This window comes from Benincasa hispida, chromosome 5, assembly GCF_009727055.1.
Source record: "Benincasa hispida cultivar B227 chromosome 5, ASM972705v1, whole genome shotgun sequence".
Taxonomy (NCBI): domain Eukaryota; kingdom Viridiplantae; phylum Streptophyta; class Magnoliopsida; order Cucurbitales; family Cucurbitaceae; genus Benincasa; species Benincasa hispida.
Window position 1 is genome coordinate 34,180,627 of NC_052353.1, and position 23,037 is coordinate 34,203,663.

Sequence of the window (23,037 nt, forward strand, 5' to 3'; positions counted from 1 at the left end):
AAAGATGAATTAATGTGGCTAGTTTCCCTACAAGACAGTCTTTCTTTTTTCATTGGTTTTGGCTATTGGAGTTTGACTTTTCTCGACAGTTTTTCGAGCATGCATTTGATCTCTTAAGATGGTGATTTCATGATTGCTCCTCAACAACTTTCATTAAGAGATCTATTTTTCTCTCCATCTCTGTCATGTTTGATTCAAGACGCTACATCAGCCATCATGACAGACATCACATCAAAGTATGATTCTTTCCTTGATTAGTCAAAAAAGAGTTATCAAATAAGAGATTTTCTTTGATGACGAATTCGCCATTAGAAGATTTCATCAACTGTGAGTGGCAGGTCCAATGTATTTGTCGCTTGCAGTAATAGTTCTGGATGCAGCTTTCTTGGATGCCATTGCTTGCTTTGATTGTTGAGAAAGAGATGAGAGGAATAGATGTTGAAAGAATCGGTGAAGGCTCGCAGCAGAAAATGATTGTCCCAATTTTTATTTTTTCACAGAATTCCAATTTTACAGAATAAGAAAAATATGCATTACATAGAATTAAAATTACAACATGTGTAAAAAAGTAAATTAGGGAAGAAACAATGCTTACCCTTGAAGCCAAATGATTTTTACAAATTCCCTCGATTCGGATCATGAACCCTTTGTCCTGGATCTCGTTCTCTAAAAATACATCAACCTAAATGGCCACCACCACTTGAGAACCCTCGGTATTCTCTTAGGATTGAGAATTCAGGAGTTACGGGCTCTTAGATTTTGGAAGAGAGGGAGAGATTTGAGAGGAGAAAGAAGAATACTTTTTTGTCTATGTGATTGCCAATTACTAGGGGAATCTTTCTAACCATTAAGGAGTTGAGGAAGAAGATAAAAAATGAATTGCCCTCATCCTCACGTTCTGGTTGAGAGAATCAAGGGGAGAGAGTTGTAACTCCCTCACTTTAATTAAATTAAAATTAAAATTAATTTAATTACTTGTATATATATATATATATATATATATATATATATATATATATATATATATATAACACATAATCTGTAGTTTTTATATTGTATCAAATATAATATAACCTATAGTTTTATTTTCTATCAACAATGTATGGTATTTAATGTAAATCACATTTATACTAAATTCAATTATATGAATCTCATCCATATAATTAATATCTAAATCATATTCAAATATTTAATTCCTCTCTACCATTTATGGTATTTAACATAAATTATATATATATTAAATTTAATTATATGAAATTCATCCATATAATTAGTATTTAATTCATATTCAAATATTTAATTCCTCTTAAAGTAACCTTTATTTATAATGTATCGAATACATTATAGTAATTATATCATATATAATTAATTCTCTCAATTTAATTTGAACAATTCAAATTAATCCAAAATTAATTCTCAATAATCTCTGTTGAGCTACAGAGGGGACCTTATGGACCTGTAGTTTGAAGCTCCAATAGTACTTGGATAATTAATTAAACTCTTTAATTAAACTACCCAACATCCATTAACTGTCGGTCACTCCACTAAAGATCGATAGCTACACTCTTCGCACTACAGATATATTTTTATGCCCATTGGATATAACTAGTCAACAGTGTGATGACCATTCACAAATTGCTCATAAGTACAATTGGGCCAAAATTATCGTTTTTCCCTTGTAGTTACATCTAACTCCTTAAGTACCACTGATCCCTCTAATGAACATTAAGTCATAGTTCAACTATGACCAAATCTCTCTTGGGCCAAGAGAGGGTGTTGCCACATTGTTCAAGCTCCGGAATTAGCCCTTAAGGGAATAATTTATCTACTTACCCTAACATCAGAGAATGAATGAATTTCATCTTGTGTAGCTGTGTTCCTAGCTCCTTAACTAGACGAATCCCCAAAATGGTAGGCATATTGAGTCGAGGATCTGACCAGTCTCACTCATGTAAATCAAAGGATCGCCTTCATGGGCAGGAGTTCACAACTCACTCAGGATTCAAGTCATGTCACCTATGGTCATCCTAGTGAAATACAAGTCTCTACTATTAACGATGTTATATAATGAGACTAGTCATTTCGTGGTCCAGTCTTATACAAACTCTTTGTATGGGATACCCCCGCTTACATGTCTCCACATGAATGATCAAGATCAGATCATTTGTGGTACTTTACAACACTTGTAACATCTACAAAGCGGGTCGTATCCGTAGTGTCGTCAAGATAAGGTACCCAGCCTTATCTATCTACTACAAACCATTTAAGTTATTATTTAAACATGATCCACCTGTATGTCTCTACATACATGTTTAAGTTACATAAGATAACCTAGGTTAGTTCATTGGATTGAGTATGTGCTCATAAAATAATAATTATTTTATTAATAACAATTTGTTTATACAATGTTTACAAACTACGAGAATACAAGAGAGATTTAGGTCACCAATCCCAACAGATGTCCTACTGGACATGCCAATTTGTTCGCATGAGTTTTCTAGAGAAACTTAATTCGTAGAGTTTGAACTTCGTATTTGTATTAATTTCTTTAGTATAGAGAATACAATCTCTAATACATAATCCTTTGATGCTTTCTCTAAAAAAAAAAAATTTAATAAATAAATAAATAAAATTTAATCTTTGGGCTCGTTAATCTTCCTGAATGATTGACCTTTGGGCTTATTGATCTTCTTGGAGGATCAACCTTTGGACTTGATGATCTTCTTGGAGGATCGGTCTTTGGCCTCGTTGATCTTCTTGGAGGATCGACCTTTGGACTTGATGATCTTCTTGGAGGATTGGCCTTTGGGCTTCTTAATCTTCTTGGAGGATCGGTCTTTAGGCTTGTTGATTAGTTTGAGTCAGTTTCTGGTTTGTTGATTTTCTTGGAGGATCAGACTTTGTGCTTGTTGATCTTCTTGGATGATCGACCTTTGACCTTGTTGATCTTCCTGAAGGATCGACCTTAAAACTTTAGGAGAGTTATATTCTTCAGATTTTAAGTGCTTCAGAGTTTCAGAGCTTTAGTCTTCAGAGCTTAAGAGGAGTTATATTCTTTGGATCTTCAGAGCTTCAATCTTCAGAATTTCAGATCTTCAGAGAGCTTTGCCTTCAATTCTTTCAACCTTCCCTCTCTAAAATAAGAGGTAAGACCTCTATTTATAGAGATTTCTCATGGGCCTTTATATAGGCTTGGGCCCAGTTGTTGTTGGGCCCAAATATTGGGCTTGAGCCTAGACATTAATTTGACCCGAGTATTCACCCTCAGCTTGGATTGGGTTGGGCTCGAGCAACTTTAATTACTCGACCTGATCCAATTTATAATTTCTTCAATGGGGTTGGGCTTTCGTTATGATATCGTGGCAACTTGTGATTAGCCAAAATTTTTAATTCAACAACATGATTTTTGAAAACCAAAATATATATAGATTTAGATAAAAGAAAGGTTTTCTAGTAAAAAAAAACTTTTTTTTTAAACAAAGATATAATGTAACAAAATTTCACCAAATATGGGTGAAGGATTCTGTTGTTGGCCATTTTTGGAAAACTCTATTTTGCACCATGTGAAGAAAACATGATTTACCATAATTCTGACAGTTTTAGATATATATCTTTTTTTTTTTTTTTCCATTTTTCAAGTCGATCTCTAAAAATATGCTATTTGATCAAATTTCCCTTTTTACTTTTGATTAAAGTGTCTTAACTCCACGGTTGGGCCATGGAGTTATTTGGATTGTTTAAAACAATTGTAAGTGGTTTCCAAGGGTAGACCTATGTGTACAATTCTTCTTAAAGATCTTTTTAATAAGTTATAGTTGGAGTATGATAAAAGCACTAAAAATATGTCAACTTAGTTGAGGTATTTAGGTGCACCTAATGATTCCACATACCTCTTGTACATTGTTAAAAAACAATTGAAGCTTAAAAGTGATTTAGAAGAGTGAAGGCAACTTGTACGTTGATGTGTATATTGGGCACAAATAGCACATAATTATAGTTTAGTTTGAAAGAAAAGTGATAAGCTTTACAAGTGAATAAAAGCTCTAAAAGGTGTCTTCATTAGTGTCGTGAGGGGCAATTATACTTATGCATAGAAAGGGTAAGTAGAACCTTTTGGATAGTCATTAAAAAGTGTAACTAGTACCCTTTTGTTTTGTTAGGCTTAGTTATGATGAGTTTAGCTATGTGTTCATGATAATATCTTAGGCCCATTAAGCATGTTCTTCAAGTACATCAACAGTTCTTCAATCGCACTAAATCGGTTGACATGCGTAGTCGATTACTTTGATGTCAATATTATTATTGCAATCCTTCCAACCAAGGAGCTTACTAAGCTCTGATACCCACTTGTCACAAACTTTCAATCACAAGACGATGATCATGCGACACTTGCTTTTGTTGGAAAATACCTCCCACAATTAATTAATTAATTAACGTTTATTTAATTTAATTTGCACATTAACTAAGTAACTATTTATACATTAAATCTAATTTAATGTATATATATTTAATTATCATAAACATCATATGTATATGTGCAATATCTCTCTATTAATTAATTTTTTTGAATTTAATTTTCTTGAATTAATTAATTAAATCTTATTCAAATATTACTTTCCAATTTAGTTCGAATTATAGATCATATCCATAATCAATTATACATTAATCACATTAATATATGGTTTCTTCAAATTAATTTGAATAATTCAAATCATCCCTCTTAAATATTCTCTAATGAGCTAACAAGGGGACCTGGTGGACCTGTAGATCAGAAGCTCCAACGATATGAGATTAATTGGCTAAACTCATTAACTAAGTTAATCAAAATCCGTTAATTGTGGGCACACTCCACTAAAGACCTACAACTGTACTCTTTTCACTACAGATATATTTCTGTGTCCATAGATATAGACCGATAATAGCTAGTTAATCTTTTACGAGTGTTTGTAACTCCAATTGGGTCAAATTATCATTTTACCTTTGGGTTACCTCTGACTTTTTAAGTACCAATGCTCATCTAATGAACAATTTGTTTATGGTCCAACCAATAAACAAAAACTCTTTTAGGGCCAATGAGAGGGTAGGACCCTTTGTTCAAGTCCTAAAGACACCACTTAAGGGAACACTCATCTACTTACCCTTAAGACGGGAAAGAATGAATTTCATCTTGTATTATTATGTTCCTAGCTCCCCATTCGGTCTTTCCCCAAAATGGTAGGCATATTGGGTTGGCGAACTGACCACCCTCACCCATACAAATCAAAGAACAATCCTTCATGAGCAGGAGTTCATAATATACTAAGGATTAAGACTAAGTTGCCTAGGTCATCCTATTGAAAAAGGAACCTAACTAGTTAACAGTGTTACATCTAATGGTTACTATTTCATGGTCCAGTTTTATGCAAACTCATCGCATAAGATACTCTCACTCGCATGTCAACTACACGAATGCGTTGGATAATTATGTTTATTTCAAATACAAAGTGAGTCGTATCCATAGTGTTACGAGGATAACGTACTAAACTTTATCTCTATACTATAGACCCTTCAGGCTGTATCTTGAACATTGATCCTCGTATGTCTCCACATACAGTTCAAGACTCATGAAGCAGCCTTGGATGTTAGTTTATTGATTTTAGGGTTATTAAGTCAAAATAGACAATCAACATAAATAATAACATTTATTGAATTAACATCTATAACTCTTTATTAATGACAGTCAATTAATAAAATTTACTATCTACGAGTTTTAGGACATAAAACCCAACAAGATGTGGGTACACCTTGTAGTTGAGTGGGTGATTTAATTTTGAACCAGTAAAAGAAATGGTAGAAGTTTGATCCATTTAAAAAGATTGACATGTTAAAAAGAATAATATATATCGAGTCTTTAACCTATAAAGTATTGGTAGACTCTTGAACCGATAAAAAAAGTGAGACCGGTTTGGTTCTCACACGTAAGAAAATCGTTTTAGTAAAATACTCGAATGAAGGGGTGTTAAGGTTGATAAGGAATTTCTGAATCTACCAAAAAATTATTTATGATGTCACCTATTTCTGTTTACTCTTTAAATTTCTTTTATTTAGTTATTTTTATGAGTAGATTGCATATTTAGGAAATTGTTGCATATTGCTAGATTTTTTTTGTTATGTGTGGATTATGGAATCAAGGGTAAAACACTCAAAGGAGTGCAAGAGAAGAATGAAAGAGTGGGTCCAAGAAAAAATTGGGCCTGGTAAGTGAGGCAGAGCCCCTTATGTAAGCCCAAAGGCCAAAGCCCAACATAGCTACACCTAAAAGGTCTGGCAAGGATGTTGGGCCAGTCACCCTTGACACGAGAGAGATCCACACGTAACCTGTCGAATTAGAAATCCTCGTTAGATAAGGAATAGGAAAAGGTGGGTCGAAGCCTACAAATAAGACAAGGAGAGATTGACTTAAGAAAAGTAAGTTTTGGACTTTTAGTTAGTTTAATTTGAACCTTCAACTTTCTTGACTTAGGCATCGTAGTGCCTATGACTTACACTACAACGTATCAACATTCATTCGACCGTTCATTTACTACAATGTTCTTCTTAACCATTCATTTTCTTCTTCTATTTTGAACAACCTTTTCATTGATTCTAGTCCATTTTCTGCCGAGTGCACGCCTGAATTTAAAGGTTATGTTAATTTTGGGGAGCAACCGACATAGCGATTAGCATCGAGGTCGAGCCATAATTACTTTCAAGGCAATGGTTTCTCCATGATGCAACAACTCTTCGTGACATCTGTTCTAATAATCTAAAAGCAATTAGCCAGATATTGATCAGGAATGGTAAGGTTTTCCCCAATTTGTCCAAGCTCGAGCCATTAGATGGAGTGAACTATCGCCGTTGGTATAAAAAATTATTGACTTTTTTTTTTTCGAGTAGTTGAAGATTGATTATATCCTCACCACAGAAGAGCCTACTGATACCAAGAAGGTGACCACTATCTCTGATCCAGAATCCTCCCAATAACTTTTGATGTTTCTGATCAATCAAAGCAGTCCTCTACGATTGATCCTGATAAGTACGAGAAAGACAACAAAACAATCTGTGGTCATATGCTGAATCATATGATAGATTCGATGTTCGATCTATTCGTGGTCCAAAAGTCAGCAAGGTAATTTGGAATATGTTGGAGTCCAATAGGGAGGAGATGATGCAGGTCGCAAGAAGTACGTCGTCGATAAATGGCTACAATTTCATATGACGGACGAGAAACCAGTAGTGGAGCAAATACATGAATATGAAAATTTGGTAGCCAATATTCTGATCGTGGGCATGAAAATGTGTGATGTTCTCCATGAAAATGTACTGCTTGAGAAATTTCCCCAATCTTGGAGCGACCACAGAAATCATCTGAAACACAAAGAAGGATCTGACACTCCAGAAACTGATCAATCACATGCACACGGAAGAAGCCAATAGGCTAAAAGATGCTAATTTCTGGAAATCTAAATTCAGTTAATGCTAACTTGGTTGAATCTTCTGCTATTAACAAATACATATTCAAAAATCATAAGAAGAAATCTGGAAAGAATAATTCCTCTCAAAAGAATGGACATCACAAAATTTCTCGTTAGAAGATTGAAAAGAAAAAATTGATTTGCTATGTCTACGAGAAACCTGGGCATAAATCATACCAATGCGGTCAAAGGGAAGGAAGACCAAATCAACAACCCACACCACAAGCTAATCTTACTCAACAAGTTGACATAATCGACGTTGTTGTGGAAGTAAACTTGGTGGAAAACAAAATTGACTGGATACTTGACACTGGAGCTTCGAGACATTTTAGCTCAAATCGAGAGCTCTTCTATGAATATAAGGACACTATTGATGAAGAATGTGTATTCATGGGTAAGTCTACCATAGCTTGAGTGCTTGGAAAATGGAAGGTTCTTTTAAAATTAACCTATGGAAAAACTTTATCCCTAAGTAATGTATTGTATGTACCTTTTTTACGTAGGAACTTGGTATCTGGGAGTCTATTGAATTGGGTTGGGCTTAAGGTTATCCTAGAAGCTAACAAGGTTTTCCTCACAAAAAATGGAGACTTTGTTGGTAAGGGATATCTTGTTGATGGTCTTTTTGTTTTGAAAACTGTCCTTATTGCAAATATGATGAATGCAAGTGCTTCTATTTTCACTTACATAGTCGAGTCTCTTGATATGTTGCATGGTAGACTAGGTCATGTGAATATTGCATTGGTTAAAAAACTTAAGGATTTGAAATTGATTAATGCATTAGAAACACATGAAACTAGTAAATGTCCTGCTTGTGTAGAAACAAAGTTTATCAAGAAACCATTTAAACCTGTCACATCTAGAAGTACAGAATTACTAGAACTGATTCACTCTGATTTAGCTAATTTAAAAAACACCACAAGTAGAGGTGGGAAAAATTACTATATTTCTTTTGTTGATGATTTTTCTAGATATACTAAAATCTATCTTTTAAAGACAAAAGATGACGCCATTAGTATGTTTTTTAAACATAAAGCATAAATAGAGAATCAATTAGATAAGAAGATTAAAATGTTAAGGTCAGATAGAGGTGGTGAATAGAATGATAATACACTTAAAAAATTTTGTGAATTAAATGACATTATTCATGAATTTACTGCATCTTATTCACCACTACAAAATGATATAGCATAACGTAAAAATAGAACTCTTAAGGAGATTATGAATGTTATGTTGTTTAGTTATGGATTGTCTGATAACATGTTAGGAGAAACTATGCTTTCTTCCTGTTTTATTCTTAATAGAGTACCTCATAAGAAACTGAATAAGACACCTTACATACTTCAGAAAGGATATGCACCTAATCTCTCTTACCTGAGGGTATGGGGATGTTTGGCTAAGGTACCACATCCTGCATTCAAGAAACCTACAATAGGATCTAAAACTTTTGATTGTATGTTTATTGGTTATGCTCAATATAGTGTTGCTATAGATTTATGTGCTTGAATGATAGATCCACATGTGAATATATGGGTGAAAAAAATTTTGGGCATGTTTTTCCATTAAAAAAGGGAAACACCAAATCTATTAGAACATCTAATTGTGAGAATGCATTTGTTTCCATGCCTTCCTCATCTAATACTATGCATGAAACAAGAAATAATATAACTTTTGGTAGTATGTCTGAAATTGTAGATGTTAGTACTACGGACAGAGTGCATGATATAAAACTTGGAAGAAGTAAGAAACAAAGAACTAAGAAAAATTTTGGTCCTGATTTTTAAACTACTTTTTTAGTTGAGAGGCCAAATGATATTGATTGTCAATTTGCATATATGTATCTAATAGATGAGGATCCTAAAACTCACCAATAAGCCTTAAGTTTTGTAGACTCTAGCTTATGGAAGGAAGCCATTAAGAATGAACTGGATTCTCTAATCATGAACCAAACTTGGAACTTAGTAGATTTTTCAACAGGAAGTAAACCTATTAAGTGCAAGTGGATTTTTAAGGGGAAAACGAGGTCAGATGGTTCAATTGAAAGATACAAGGCTAGATTGGTAGTGGTAGGATATACACAAAAACAAGGTATTGACTATATTAACACATATTCCCCTATAACAAAAATAACTACTATCAAAGCCTTGATTGCACTAGCTACTACCCATGAACTTTTATTTCACCAAATAGATGTAAAAACAACATTTCTCAATGGTGATCTAGAAGAAGAAATCTATATGGTACAGCCTGAAGGCTTTTCAGTTTCCATTTAGGAAAACAAAGTATATAAACTGAAGAAAAAAAATCTCTTTATGGTCTTAAACAAGCTCCCAAACAATAGTATGAAAAATTCAATGATACTTTGATAAACAATGGGTTTAAGGTAAACTCCTCTAATATGTGTGTTTATTCAAAGTTATTTGAAGCTGAGTGTGTGATTATATGTTTGTATGTTGATGATATGCTCATCTTTGAAACAAACATAGAGACGATACGTAATACCAAATTGTTATTATCGCCACATTTCGTAATGAAAAATTTAAGGGAAGCTGACGTATTACTTGATGTTAAGATAAGAAAAACTGAAAATGATTTTTCTTTGTGTCAATCCCACTACATTGAAAAATTACTAAAAATTTGACTGTTTTGATGATTCTCCTATAAGAACTCCATATGATGCTATTGTAAGTCTTAAGAAAAATAAAGGAGATAGTGTATCTCAGTCTGAATATGCAAAGATCACAGGTAGTGTTATGTTTCTAATAAACTATACTAGACCTGTTATTACATATGCTGTGAGTAGATTGAGTAGATATACACATAATCTTGATAAGGATCATTGGAGTGTACTTTTTCGTGTGGTAAGATATCTTAAGGGCACCATGAACTACTATTTGCATTTTAACAAATTCCCTACTGTATTAGAAGGTTTTTGTGATGAAAACTGGGTATCTAGTAATGACGAGGTCAGATCTATAAGTGGATATATATTCTTACTTCGAAGAGGAGCAATATTGTGGAAGTCTACAAAACAGGCTTGCATAGCTAGATCCATTATGGAATTTGAATTTATTGTTCTAGAACTAGCCGGATAGGAGGTTGAATGGCTTAGAAGCCCACTAGGGGATGTACCATTGTGAGGGGCATCAGTACTAGTCTTTGTGCACTGTAATTCATAGACTGCCATAGGTATTCCCAAGAATAATGTATATAATGGCAAAAGAAGACATATACGTCTTAAACATGGAGCTGTGAAACAATTGCTAAAGGGAGAAGTTATTTCCATGGAATATGTGAAGTCTGAGAAAAATTTGGCCGATACTTTGACCAAAGGCCTAACAAGGAAAATAATTATAGAATCATCAATAACATGGGGCTTAAACCCCCATAGGGTTCCATAGCCCTTTTTCTGGATGGTCTATTGCGATAGACTCGATGGTCCGTAGCCCTTTGTTTGGGTGGTCTGTTGTGATAGACTTGATGGTCCATAGTCCGTTATGTGGGTGGTCCTAAGATGGACTTGACGAATAATACTAAAACCTTTTAATGATCCATAACCCTTTCTTTGGGTGGTCCTGACGTGGACTTGATGGATAATGATGAAATCTTCATAGCTTAGTATTTGAGTGATTTGTCTTTGAAAGAATTAATGAAGATGGTCCTAACATAGACTAGATGATGAAGTCTTCATAGCTCAGTTTGAGTGGTTTCTCTCTAACAAACTTGATGAAGCATCTAACGTGACAGTGAAGATGTGACCGCCTTCTATGAAAGAGTTTAAAGGTCTCTTTCTAAAGCTTTCACAGTGACCCGAGGTTTATGTGTATGGCCATAATAAGCACACTCTATATCGCATAATCGAGAAAAGGACTAGGAGTAAAACGTGTTGTGAGGGTCTCAACCAGTGTTATTAAAAGTTCAAGAGGTAACTCACTTACTCTAACAAGGTTGTTGCCCTACTTTACTATGCATCAATTCAAATCATTAGATATTGATGTTTAAGTTTGATCTCCTTTAATTGCTTGGAACAGTTTTTTCAAAATAATCTTTTGTGGTGTTTACTTGTTAACTTTTCTGTAACAGTCATTTGTGGGGGATTGTTGGAAATGACTTTTAGGCTTAGACCTATAGAAAAATTTTAGGGGAGTGGAAGAGCTTTGTCCCACATGGGTAAATTTAGCTTTGCCTTGAGGGTATAAATACCAAGGCACTCTAGATGATAGTCCAAATTGTGTTGGTGGTGGAAGTATAACCCTTTCACTACATGCATGCGTCATTGACATGTCATCCATAAATGGTGGTAAGAACCCTAAATATCTTTGGAGTAAAGAATCATTAACAAGATGGTTTCGTAGTTTCTAGAATTTGTAGGTTTTCCAATCCCAGAAAAGGGAATTTAAAATTTAAGACTTGAATTAACACAGCAATCTTAAAGTTTAAAGACTAAACTTTTTAAAGTGGACCCTTAAAGTTACTATCAAATGGGTAAGGTCAATACTTTACAACATAACACAACTTTGTTCTAGATACCAAACAATCTTCTTTCCAATCTTACACAAAATCAAACCACTCCAAAAGAAGAAAATAAAAGTCATGAATCTGCATGTTGTAGTAAAAAGCCAGTTTACAGCTATAAGGGCACAATTAAAGCTTAGTTCAGGTAATACAGATAATGGAAGGGTCACAGCGACACTCATCAAGGAGACAGCAGCAACACAGAGCTGCAAGGCTGCAAACACAAAATTAAACCCTTTGTTAGCCTTAGAGTAAAAAACAGAGAAGCCAAAGCAAAGATGTAGTTAAAAAATTAATAGAAGTATTTTTCATAGTGATTTTCAATATGACAAAAAAGTGATTTTAACAATTTTAGAATCATTCCCAAACATATACTTTGTCAACAAAAAACAAGCTTTTTGGCATACCATCCCTCCAAGAAGCCCGATTATCTTTTGGGTGGCGGGTATGGCGATAGCGCCATCATGGGCAACCTTTGATAATACCCTCCTGCAAATAAATTCACAACACCCAAAATTACTAAATCAAACAAAACTCAAAAAGCGATCAAGCTGAACATAACTCAACCATCAAAATATAAATAAATATGTAAAAAATACCTTGAGGAGGTGAATAGGGATAGGTATGTTTGTGATTACTCATATCTTCTATCCAACACAAGCTGAAATGCAAGGAGAAGAAGAGGAAGAAGAAGGGGTACTTAAATCACAATACTTAATGAGAAGGCTCAAGAAACTATGACCCTTTTTTCTCCTCATGTGGATATTAATTAGTTTTTGGGATTCTCTCTTTCTTTTATCACTATTTGATCATGTTTTTGACAAAAGAAAAGGTGGGAATAGAGCTTTATGAAAGGAAAGATTCTAGTTGTATTGAAGAAGAAGGGGGCAATTAAATATGAGAAATAAAAAAGTGATGCATCTGGTGACTTCTCATTTTGTGTGTATACGTTGGGTTATGACAAAATACTAGAAGTTTACTTATCCCACTTCAAAAAGATTCAAGAAAGTGATGTACTCCAAATACTATAAAAGGAGTTTGATTTTTGTTTTGACATCATCCCAATTTAATACTAATTCAATTGCGTGAGTGATATATGATGGTTTGAAAGAGTACTCTTGTAATTGGGGTCGAGAAGAGATTTCGTTGTACTTGTAAAAAATTTTCACACAGTGGAGAGATTTCTTTGTAATTATAATAATTTTTCACATAGTGAAATTTTTATAATCTATAGTTTTTTCTCCGACAGTAGTGGGAGATTTTCCCGAACATTTATTATGCGCTAAGCTAATCCACTATCGTAGTTGCCTCTTTTCTCCACCTGCTCTCAATTATTCTCTTTACATTATATAAGAAAAGAAAAGGCTAGAATGTTCTAGAGAGATTTGAAGTTTTGATGGATTCTACACGCAATTGAAACTTATATTGAATTAATTAAGGTCACATTTTCACACCCATGATAAAAATTTGGTCCAATCATAATGGAAATCAATAGTAACTAAATTAATCGCAAATGGAATGAAATTCATTTGATGATGTGTCAAAATACCTCACAAAGTGTCAAAATGCCTCAAGTGCAAATTTTCCCCATTGACGTTGTCATAGAGCATCTCAAACTTCGACGCTATCCAATCTTGACACACTTGATGCTATACAAAGCTACTCACTTGTTCTTAGGGTCTCAACACTCTTGCCCAGATTTTATATATTTTCCATTTCGGTTTTACGTAAAGGAGAAGACGTTTTTGGATAGGAGTGACGAGAGAAAACACTATATTTGAAGCTTGGAGGTAAAAATCAAGAGTTGAGAGGGATTTGAAAACGAAGATGAAGTCGGATCGTCTGGATAGCCATTTCTTCCTTTCTCTTTATCTTTAATTTTCTAAATGTTTGTATTTCAATTAGTATCTTTTTTTATGGATTGTTGATTTGTTGATTGTACTTGTTCAATCCAATTTCAAATCACATAAATGATGTTAGGATAAATTACAAGGAACGAGCCAAAAATGTTACAAACTATAAATAACATAAATGCATCTTTTCAAATCTCAACCTTTTCTTTTAATCTCATTATTTTAAGGACTCAAAAGTTTTCAACTCAAGTACATTCTTGGCTATGCATAAAAATGTGATGTTAGGATAAATTGCAATTTTAAAGCATCTATAGGATCTTGATTTTCTTTAGACCAAAAATTATCATTACATCTAAACTTTCGACTTGTGATTGTGTATAGTTCATCTAACCCATGAATGATTCATAATATGTCTATTCAACAAAGGCTTATTGAAAAAAGTATATAGCTAGAAACAAACAAAAAAAAAACAAATAAACATAAAAAATTCTTTTAAAGACCCATCATGTTTGTGCAACCCTATCAATTTTTAAGTAGAAACATCGTAGAAATTGTGGAATGGCGGTTTATGACGTGGTCTTTTATTTAGATAAACATGAAGTTTCATCTCAAAATCAATTGGTAACAAGAAGAGTAATTCATCTATCTTATAAAGATTTATAGGTATTCTCGTCTTTCCAATGTGGAAGATTCTCAACGTATCTTTGGACTCGGGAAAAGGTGAGGAACCCTAGATGCTCTCGGAATAAAGAATCATCAATAAGAACATTTTCTAGCTTCTAGAGTTCCCTGCAGTTTCCAGGTAGGAGAAGGGAATTCAAAGTTTAAAACCTAGAATAAACATGCATGCTAAAGTTTATAGACTAAATTTGTTAGTTAATGAGCCATAAACTACTCTATACTTTACAACAAAACACAGCTTTATTCTAAACACCAATCAATCTTCATTCCAAGTTTATACAAAATCAAACCACTTCCAAAGAAGAAGGTAAAAAAAAAAGAAGTCTTGAATCTTCATGCTGAAGTAGAAAGCCAATTTACTGCTAGAAAGGCAATCAAAGCTTAGATTAGGTAATACAGATAATGGAAGGGTCACAGCAACACTCATCAAGGAGACAACAGCAGCACAGAGCTGCAAGGCTGCAAACACAAAATTAAACCCTCTCTTAGCCATACAGTAAAAAACATAGAAGCCAAAGCAAACATGTAGTTTAATGTTCGTAGCGTCTAGACGCTATGATCTTGTCACTTAGATATAGTTACAGCTCGAGAAAGGAGAATGTCAAGAAGCCGAATCGAAGGCAGAATGCTCTACTCGAAGCGTCTCGACACCACTCCTAGCGTCCAGATGCTCATACATTATTCTTTATAGTTCATCTTTATATAATGAACTATATTCTATCGCGCTAGCATAAATTAGACGTATTTTACTTTGGATAAACCAGTACGGATGTTAGTTTTTTTTAATCATCCTAACTCCCTCAAAACCAAAACCGTTTCAACAAAGAACAAGCTTTTTGGCATACCATCCCTCCAAGAAGCCCGGTTGTCTTCTGGGCGGTGGGGCAGCGTATTGCGGTGGTGCCATCACGGGCGGCCCTTGATAATACCCTCCTACATTTAAATTCACAACATCCAAAATACTAAATCAAACGAAACTTAGAAAGAGGTTAACATGAATATAGCTCAACAGCCGAAACGTGTGAGAAAAATACCTTGAGGAGGTGGATAGGGATAGGCATATTTGGGATCACTCATATCTTCTATCCAACACAAACTTAGTTGCCAAGAGAAGAAGAGGAAGAACAAGGTATTTAAATCACAATACTTAATGAGAAGGCTCAAGAAACTATGGTATTTTTTTTTTCTCCTTCTGAGTTCTGTGGGTATTAAGTAGTTTTTGGGATTCTCTCTCTCTTTCTTTTATCACTATTAGGTCATGATTTTGACAAAAAGAAAAGAGAGAGAAAGATGTGTGAACAGAGTTTTATGAGAGGAAAAATTCTAGTTTGTATTGAAGAAGGGAACAGTTAAATATGAGAAATATATGGAAAAGTGAAGAATCTGGTGACTTCTAATTTGTGTGTTTATGGGCCAAGCTAATCCACTTTTGTAGCTGTCTCTTTTCTTCACCTGCTCTCATTTATTCTCTTTACATTATATAAGAAAATAAAAGGCTACAATGTTCCAAGGTTTGTTTTTATCTTTTTAGGGAGACAAAAGGTGAATTGAAGTTGAGAGATTCCAAGTTTTGATGAGTTCTACACGCAATTGAAATTTATAGTGAACTAAGGTCATGTTTATAGTTTCGAAAAATAAATTTGGTCCAATCATAATAAAAATTAATCGTAATTGAATCAATTGCAAATGGATTGAGATTGCTTTGATGATGCGTAAAAAATACCTCAAATGCAATTTTTCCCCAAGAGTAAGCATCTCGACGCTGTGATAGAGCGTCTTCAACATGACGTAATCTTGCCACACTTGACGCTTTACAAAACTACTCACTTGCATTGTTAGCATCTCAACGCTCTTGCCAGATTTTATATATTTACCATTTCAGTTTTTGGAAGGGAAATTTGGACCGCTGATCCATTTTGGAGACCCAAAATGTTCAATGACCCATTTTCTGAGAAAAATGTCAAATGACTATGTGTTGATATCATGGTTGAGTGAAGTTAAGAATATGCCATTTATTTATTTCTTCTTCTTTCCTTATTCTTCTCTGGTGCAACCTTCAACATTTCTTTTCTCTTTTTTTCTCTTTCCTTCCTCTTTTTCTTCTCCGACGGACCTTCAACCTTTTTTTTCTTTTTTTTCCCTCTTTCCTTCTTCTTCTAGGCGTGACTTTCAGCCTTTTATTCTTTATTATTTTTCTCTTTTCCTTCTTATTGGTGGCGTTGAAAAATCAACTTGCAGGGCGTTGACTATTCTTCTTCTTCATCAATGATGCTTGCGACTTGTTCTTTGACCACCTTCAGCAAAACCAGAGTTGACAGAACGGAAGAAAGCGAGAGAGAGAGAGTGACATTGAGAGAGAGATGTAAAGAAACTACTAAAATTGCTAAGCTAAGCTACACATAAAACCCATTATGAAAAACTACTAAATACAAAGAGAAACGTTGAATAAAATAGAAAGATCACCTAGTAGCAGAAACAAACTTACATCGAATCCACGATGTTGAATGACAGAGATATCGAGAGGGAATGAGAGCGAGAGAGAGCAAAAGCGAGATATATATATATAAAGAGAGAGAGAGAGATATAGAGAGAGAGCGAAAGGTATAGAGAGAGAGAGAGCGAGATGCTTTTCTACATGTGTGCGAGAATATTTTGGTAATGTCACCCGAATTTGACGTGACCAAAATGTCATTCGACATTTTTAAAAAGGGTCATTTGACATTTTTACCCAATTTTTGGATCATCCATACAAAAATCTCTTTCTAGTTAGGAGTGACAATAGAGATCACTATATTTTTTAAAGAATTTGGAGCTTGGAGCATTGCTAGAGTGTGATCAAGAGCTTGAAGGTAAAAATCAAGATCATATGGATAGTCATTTCTTCCTTTATTTTTTATCTTTAATTTTCTAGATGTTTGTATTTCAATTAGTATCTTTATATATGGATTATTGACTTGTTGATTGTATTCAACCCAATTTCAAATCACATAAATGATGTTAGAATAAATTAGAAGGAACATGCTAAAAATATTACCATACTATAAATCACATTAATGCATCGTTTCTCAACTTTTTCCATTTTAATCTTTCTTCTATGGTCCAAGAAGTTTTCAACTCAAGTACATTCTTCACTGTGGACAAAAATGATGTTAGGATAAATTACAAGTTTAGTGCATGATAATTGGCAGAAATACCAGTTATTATAAGCTTTTTATTTAGAATCATGAGGACTAATAAATAGAAAATGCGGTGATAATACTTAGAATTTGCGAAAAATTGAATTTTGCATCAATTAGCACCTAAATCCTCACTAACCCCAATATTATGCATTACTCCATGCCAAAATGTCTATTTTTATAGCTATCGCAGAAATCAAATGCATACGTTTGAAATAAGAAATCAAAGACAAACGCATGCGCTGAAGCCAAGCGATCGCAAAGACAAACGCATCGCATGGAAGTTGCGGTAATCGTATGCGTCCAACGCACGGAAGTTGCAATGATCAAGCAAATGCGGTGATCAATTGAAAATTGTGGCCACGGAGTGACGACCATAATAGAAGGACAATCGCAAGATGGGTAGAACACGTTGATGCTGAATCAAGCTCGGACGTATACCTTGGGAGTATCAACAAGATAAGGTGATGTGACAATGCCCATACCACAACAAAAGTAGTAGTGAGCCATACTGTCATCATTATAGCTATCGGCATCCAAACTCTATAAATAGCCCTTAGGACCTTCATTTTAAGACATCTGAATTTCTGCCTCAAGGCAGAAGTTTGTGATCACATATGAGAGCTTAAAAGAGATTTTCAGTGAGAATTCTTCATTTCCACAACCCAGATCGAGTGACGATCAGAGCATTTGTCGGAGATAGAGCTCGAGAGAGACATCTCCACCATTCAACCATGGCACTACCAGCAGCCTTGACGTAGAGTACTTCCTTTCCCTTCTAATCTCTGTGTTGTATTACATTTTAGCTTAAGATATTAAGATATTTTGTGATCAATGCAAATCTTAACTCTTTCATTTCCATCTTCTTCATCATCTTCATCTCTATCATAGTTATCTTCAGCGATTATTTATCAAAGACAATCGCATGCTTAATCGTGTAGCCTAGAGATAGGATGCATGAAGTAACCCACCGAGAGGTGTGCGTTGTGCGAGTATATTGAGTTAATCGTCTTTGCTTGGTGAAAGGCTATAACAACGGCTGTCTATGGGATGTTGCATTGCTTGTCTATAAGTTAAATAACTGCGTCTAACTGCCTGAGAAGGTAAGAGATGGAACGCACTAAAACAAAGTTCGCATTGTTCCTAGAGATAGGCACAATCTTATGCTCGACGCAACCATGCACTATAGAGATATAGTCATGCGGTTGACCACCGAGAGGTATGCGACGCGTTAGTGCAATCAGCTGGGATACTCGGGCAATTTAAGATAATAAACATTACTATACGTTAATGGTTGTCGTGTCTCTACTTATTCTCATTGCAAGTCTTCTATTACTCAATCTGTTTAGTTAGGAGTAGGAATAGTGTGTACATCCATTTAACTTCTTTTTATTTTTCTTTCATCGCCTCAAACGCATTGCTTCACAAGAATTATTGAGTGACAAGTCCCTGTGTTCGACCTGAGATTACCCGAGAAACTTGCGTTTGTGTTATACTTGGCGCAAGCGTAAGAAAACTTGTGAAAGGAACGCGTGGTCATTGCATATTAATCTAACGCATCTTCATTTCGACGCATGACCTCAGACGCATGGGTGCGAACGCATAAGCCATGTCTAATGCGTGAATTCATGTACAGCCCCGTTCTTAACAATAAATAAAATAAAACAATCCGTTCCTAAATATCCAACAGTGCATCTACATGATCTTGATTTTTATTTTCTTTTTTCTTTTTTAAATTATAATTACATCACTTTATGATTATGTATAGTTCATGTCACCCATAAATGATCAAACAAAATGTGTCTATTTTGGAGAACTTTTTTTTGGAAAAAGTACATAGCTAGAAAAAAAAAAAAAAAAAAAAAAAAAAAAAACCTAAGGTGTGTAACATTTATTCTTCTATTGGAAACAACGGTTACTACAACCTTATACAACTTTTAAATAGAATCACCCTGCAAATCTTGGAACGATGGTTTGACCTAGTTCTTTACTTAGAGAAACATGAAGTTTCATCTCGAAATCAATTGATAATGGGAGAAGTAACTCATCTATCTTTATAAACATTGTGAAGTTTTCTCATCTTTTCAATGTAGGATTCTTAACGTTCTTGACCTTGGAGCGTGGCAAGGAACCCTAGATGCCGTCTAAGTAAAAGATCATTAACAAGGGGGTTCTCTAGCTTCTAGAGTTTGTTGCTTTTCTTGGTAGGGGTGTTCAAAAAATCGTTGACCCGAAAAAACCGATCAACCCAACCCAACCCGTGCGGTTTGGGTTGGATTATCAACTCATTTGGGTTGGGTTGAGTTCAAATAAATAAACGTTTTATAGGTTGGGTTGGTTCATGAGTTCACCTAATATAACTCAAACCAATCCGAACCAACCCGAATTTATTATTAACTTTAAAATATATTTTTTATTACTTATAACACAATTATTTTTATATATATTGATTTTAATTTTATTTAATTCCAATATTTTTTGAATAATTTATTCTTCAAAAACTCTTAAAAGTTATTTATTTCTACTATAGAAAGAAAATTTTCACTATATAAATTGAAATTGAGTGGTTAATATTAATTCAATATATGAAAATAATTAAATTAGATTTTTACATATTTACGTTTTTTAAATAAATGATCCAATTAACTCGAATCAACCCAACCCAAATATTTCGTGATTGGGTCTAAAAAGTCTTTCAATCCAACCCATGAACACCCGTATTAGGCCAGAGAAAGGATTTCAAAATGAAACTTAAAATAAACACACAAGCTAAATTTTATTGACTAAATTTGTTAAATATCGACCCATAAATTTACTATGAAATGAGTAAATACTATACTTTACAACAAAACACAGGTTTATTCTAGACACCAATAAATCTTCTTTCCAAGTTTACACAAAATCAAACCATTAACAAAGAAGGAAATAAAGGAAAAGAAAAGAAAAGGGATGTAAGACTTGAATCTACTGAAGTAAAAAATCCAATTTACAGCTACAAAAGGCTGTGGAGTCTCATATATCAGGTAAGAAAGATAATGGAAGGGTCACAGCAACACTCATCAAGGAGACAACAGCAGCAAAGAGCTGCAAGGCTGCAAGCACAAAATTAAACACTCTGTTAGCCATACGGTAAAAAACAGGGAAACCAGAGCATCTAGACGCTATGATCTCGTCGCTATGATATGTTTGAAGCGTCTCGACAATGCTCGTAGCGTCTAGATGTTCTCGCGTTATTCTTTATATAATGAACTATTTTCTACCGAGCTAGCAGAAACTAGACGTATTTTACTTTGGATAAACCAGTACAGATTTAGCCTTCACTTTTGATATATGCAAGCAAAACCAAAACCATTCAACAGAGAGTTTATCAACAAAGAACAAGCTTTTTGGCATACCATCCCTCCAAGAAGCCCGGTTGTCTTCTGGGCGGTGGGGCAGCGTATTGCGGTGGCGCCATCACGGGTGGCCCTTGATAATACCCTCCTGCAAGTAAATTCACAACAACCAAAATACTAAATCAAACAAAACTTAAAAAGACGTCAACTTGAACATAGCCCAACTGCTGAAAAACGTGGTGAGAACAATACCTTGAGGAGCTGGATAGGGATAGGCATATTTGGGATCACTCATATCTTCTATCCAACACAAACTTAATTCCCAAGATAAGAAGAGGAACAAGAACAAGGTATTTAAATCACAACAATTAATGAGAAAGCTCAAGAAACTATGGTTATTTTTCCTTTTTTTTCTCTTTATTTGGTCATATTTTTTACCCCAAAAAAAAAAAAAAAAAAAGGAGAGGTGTGTGAATAGGCCTTTATGAAAGGAAAGATTCTAGTTGTATTGAAGAAGAAGGGAGCAGTTAAATATGAGAAAGGGAAAAGTGAAGCATCTGGAGACTTCTCATCTTTGTGTGTTTATGGGCTAAGCTAATCCACTTTTTTAGCTCTCTTTTCTTCACCTGCTCTCAATTATTCTCATTACATTATATAAGAAAAGAAAAAGCTAGAATGTTCCGACCCTTTATTTTATTTTATTTTTTAAGAAGATAAAAGGTGAATTGAAGTTGAGAGATTCGAAGCTTTGATGGGTTCTATACGCAATTTAAATTTATGTAGAATTAAGTTTTTGTATGAAAACATACACGTTGCTTTTTTAAAGAGGTATTACGTATTTTATATATAACCGAGTTCAAAACTACGAATCCAAAACTTTATGTTAGAGATTTGATATACTTTAATTCGAAAATACGATTGAATTGTTTTTTTAATAAATATGTAAAATTAAAAATTGAAATATTAATTATAGCTTTTTTTTATAGTAATTATAGTTTATAGTAGAATTAACTAATAAAAAAATGTATGACTTTTAAAATGTTTTGGATTCATTTCCATTTATATTTGACATCAAAAGAAAATTATAAAATTTAAAGAAGAAATTAAAACAAAAAATATAATGGGAAATTATTTTTAATGGAAAAACTGTTGAAAATATTTACAAGATATAGCAAAATTTCTATCAATGTTACTCACTTATAGACACTTCGTCTATCATTGATAGTTCTAAAATTTTGTTATATTTTGTAAATATTTTTGTTTATTTTTGTATATTTGAAAACAACCCAAATAATGTATTTATTATTAGTTTAGGGAGAAAATTACACTTTTAGTTTCGAAGTCTGGTTAGGTTACATTTCCATCCCTAATTTTGTATTGAGTTCTATTATTAGTCTATTTTTCTGCTAAATACTAATGAAAAAGTGACGTTTATAATTTTCTACATTTTTAAACTACCAAAATTCATTTTTTTTATATTTTATTTTTAATTTTCTCTCTTCTCTCTTCTCCCTCACCTCCTTCCATCTTCTTCTTGCCATCATCTACGACCATAGTATTTTTTTTTTTTTCATCTTTCTTTCCTCTCTAATCTCTATTTTTTTTCCTCTTTTTTTCTTCCCTAAAAAATGAATTGAAAAAGAGTTCTCCTTTACATCCAATCTTTTTTTCTCCTTCTTCTCTCCCCCTTCAATGCTTTCTTTTTTTCTTCCCTCTAAAAAAAGCTCTCCAAACACTTTTGTTTATGATGCCTAGTTTAGGCTGCTTTTGGGATTGATTTCGAGAGAAAGAGAAGTGATTATAATAAAATCTTAACTATTTTTTGTTTGATAAAATAAATTATGATTAAATCAACTAAAATCACTTTTAAATTTTAAATCACTAATTCATTTCTGGCCCTTAGCTTTTAGATTCTCACACAATATTTAATAAAATTCAAATTTTAAATTTATCAATTAAAATTATATATCTGTTTTAAACAATT

At 33.7% G+C, this 23,037-nt stretch overlaps 2 long non-coding RNA genes across 2 annotated transcripts; both read right to left on the minus strand.

Annotated features, from left to right (window-relative positions):
• Positions 1-11,928: 11,928 nt before the first annotated feature.
• Positions 11,929-17,042, minus strand: LOC120077524. The gene is made up of 6 exons (XR_005481766.1): positions 17,028-17,042; positions 15,577-16,836; positions 15,388-15,475; positions 12,608-15,001; positions 12,416-12,497; positions 11,929-12,222 (listed from the first exon to the last, which is right to left on the minus strand). It is a non-coding gene; the product is annotated as an uncharacterized LOC120077524 (long non-coding RNA).
• A 3,433-nt stretch (positions 17,043-20,475) lies between these two features.
• On the minus strand, positions 20,476-21,670 carry LOC120078308. Its single transcript, XR_005481981.1, has 3 exons — positions 21,306-21,670; positions 21,114-21,201; positions 20,476-20,810 (listed from the first exon to the last, which is right to left on the minus strand). It is a non-coding gene; the product is annotated as an uncharacterized LOC120078308 (long non-coding RNA).
• Positions 21,671-23,037: the final 1,367 nt, after the last annotated feature.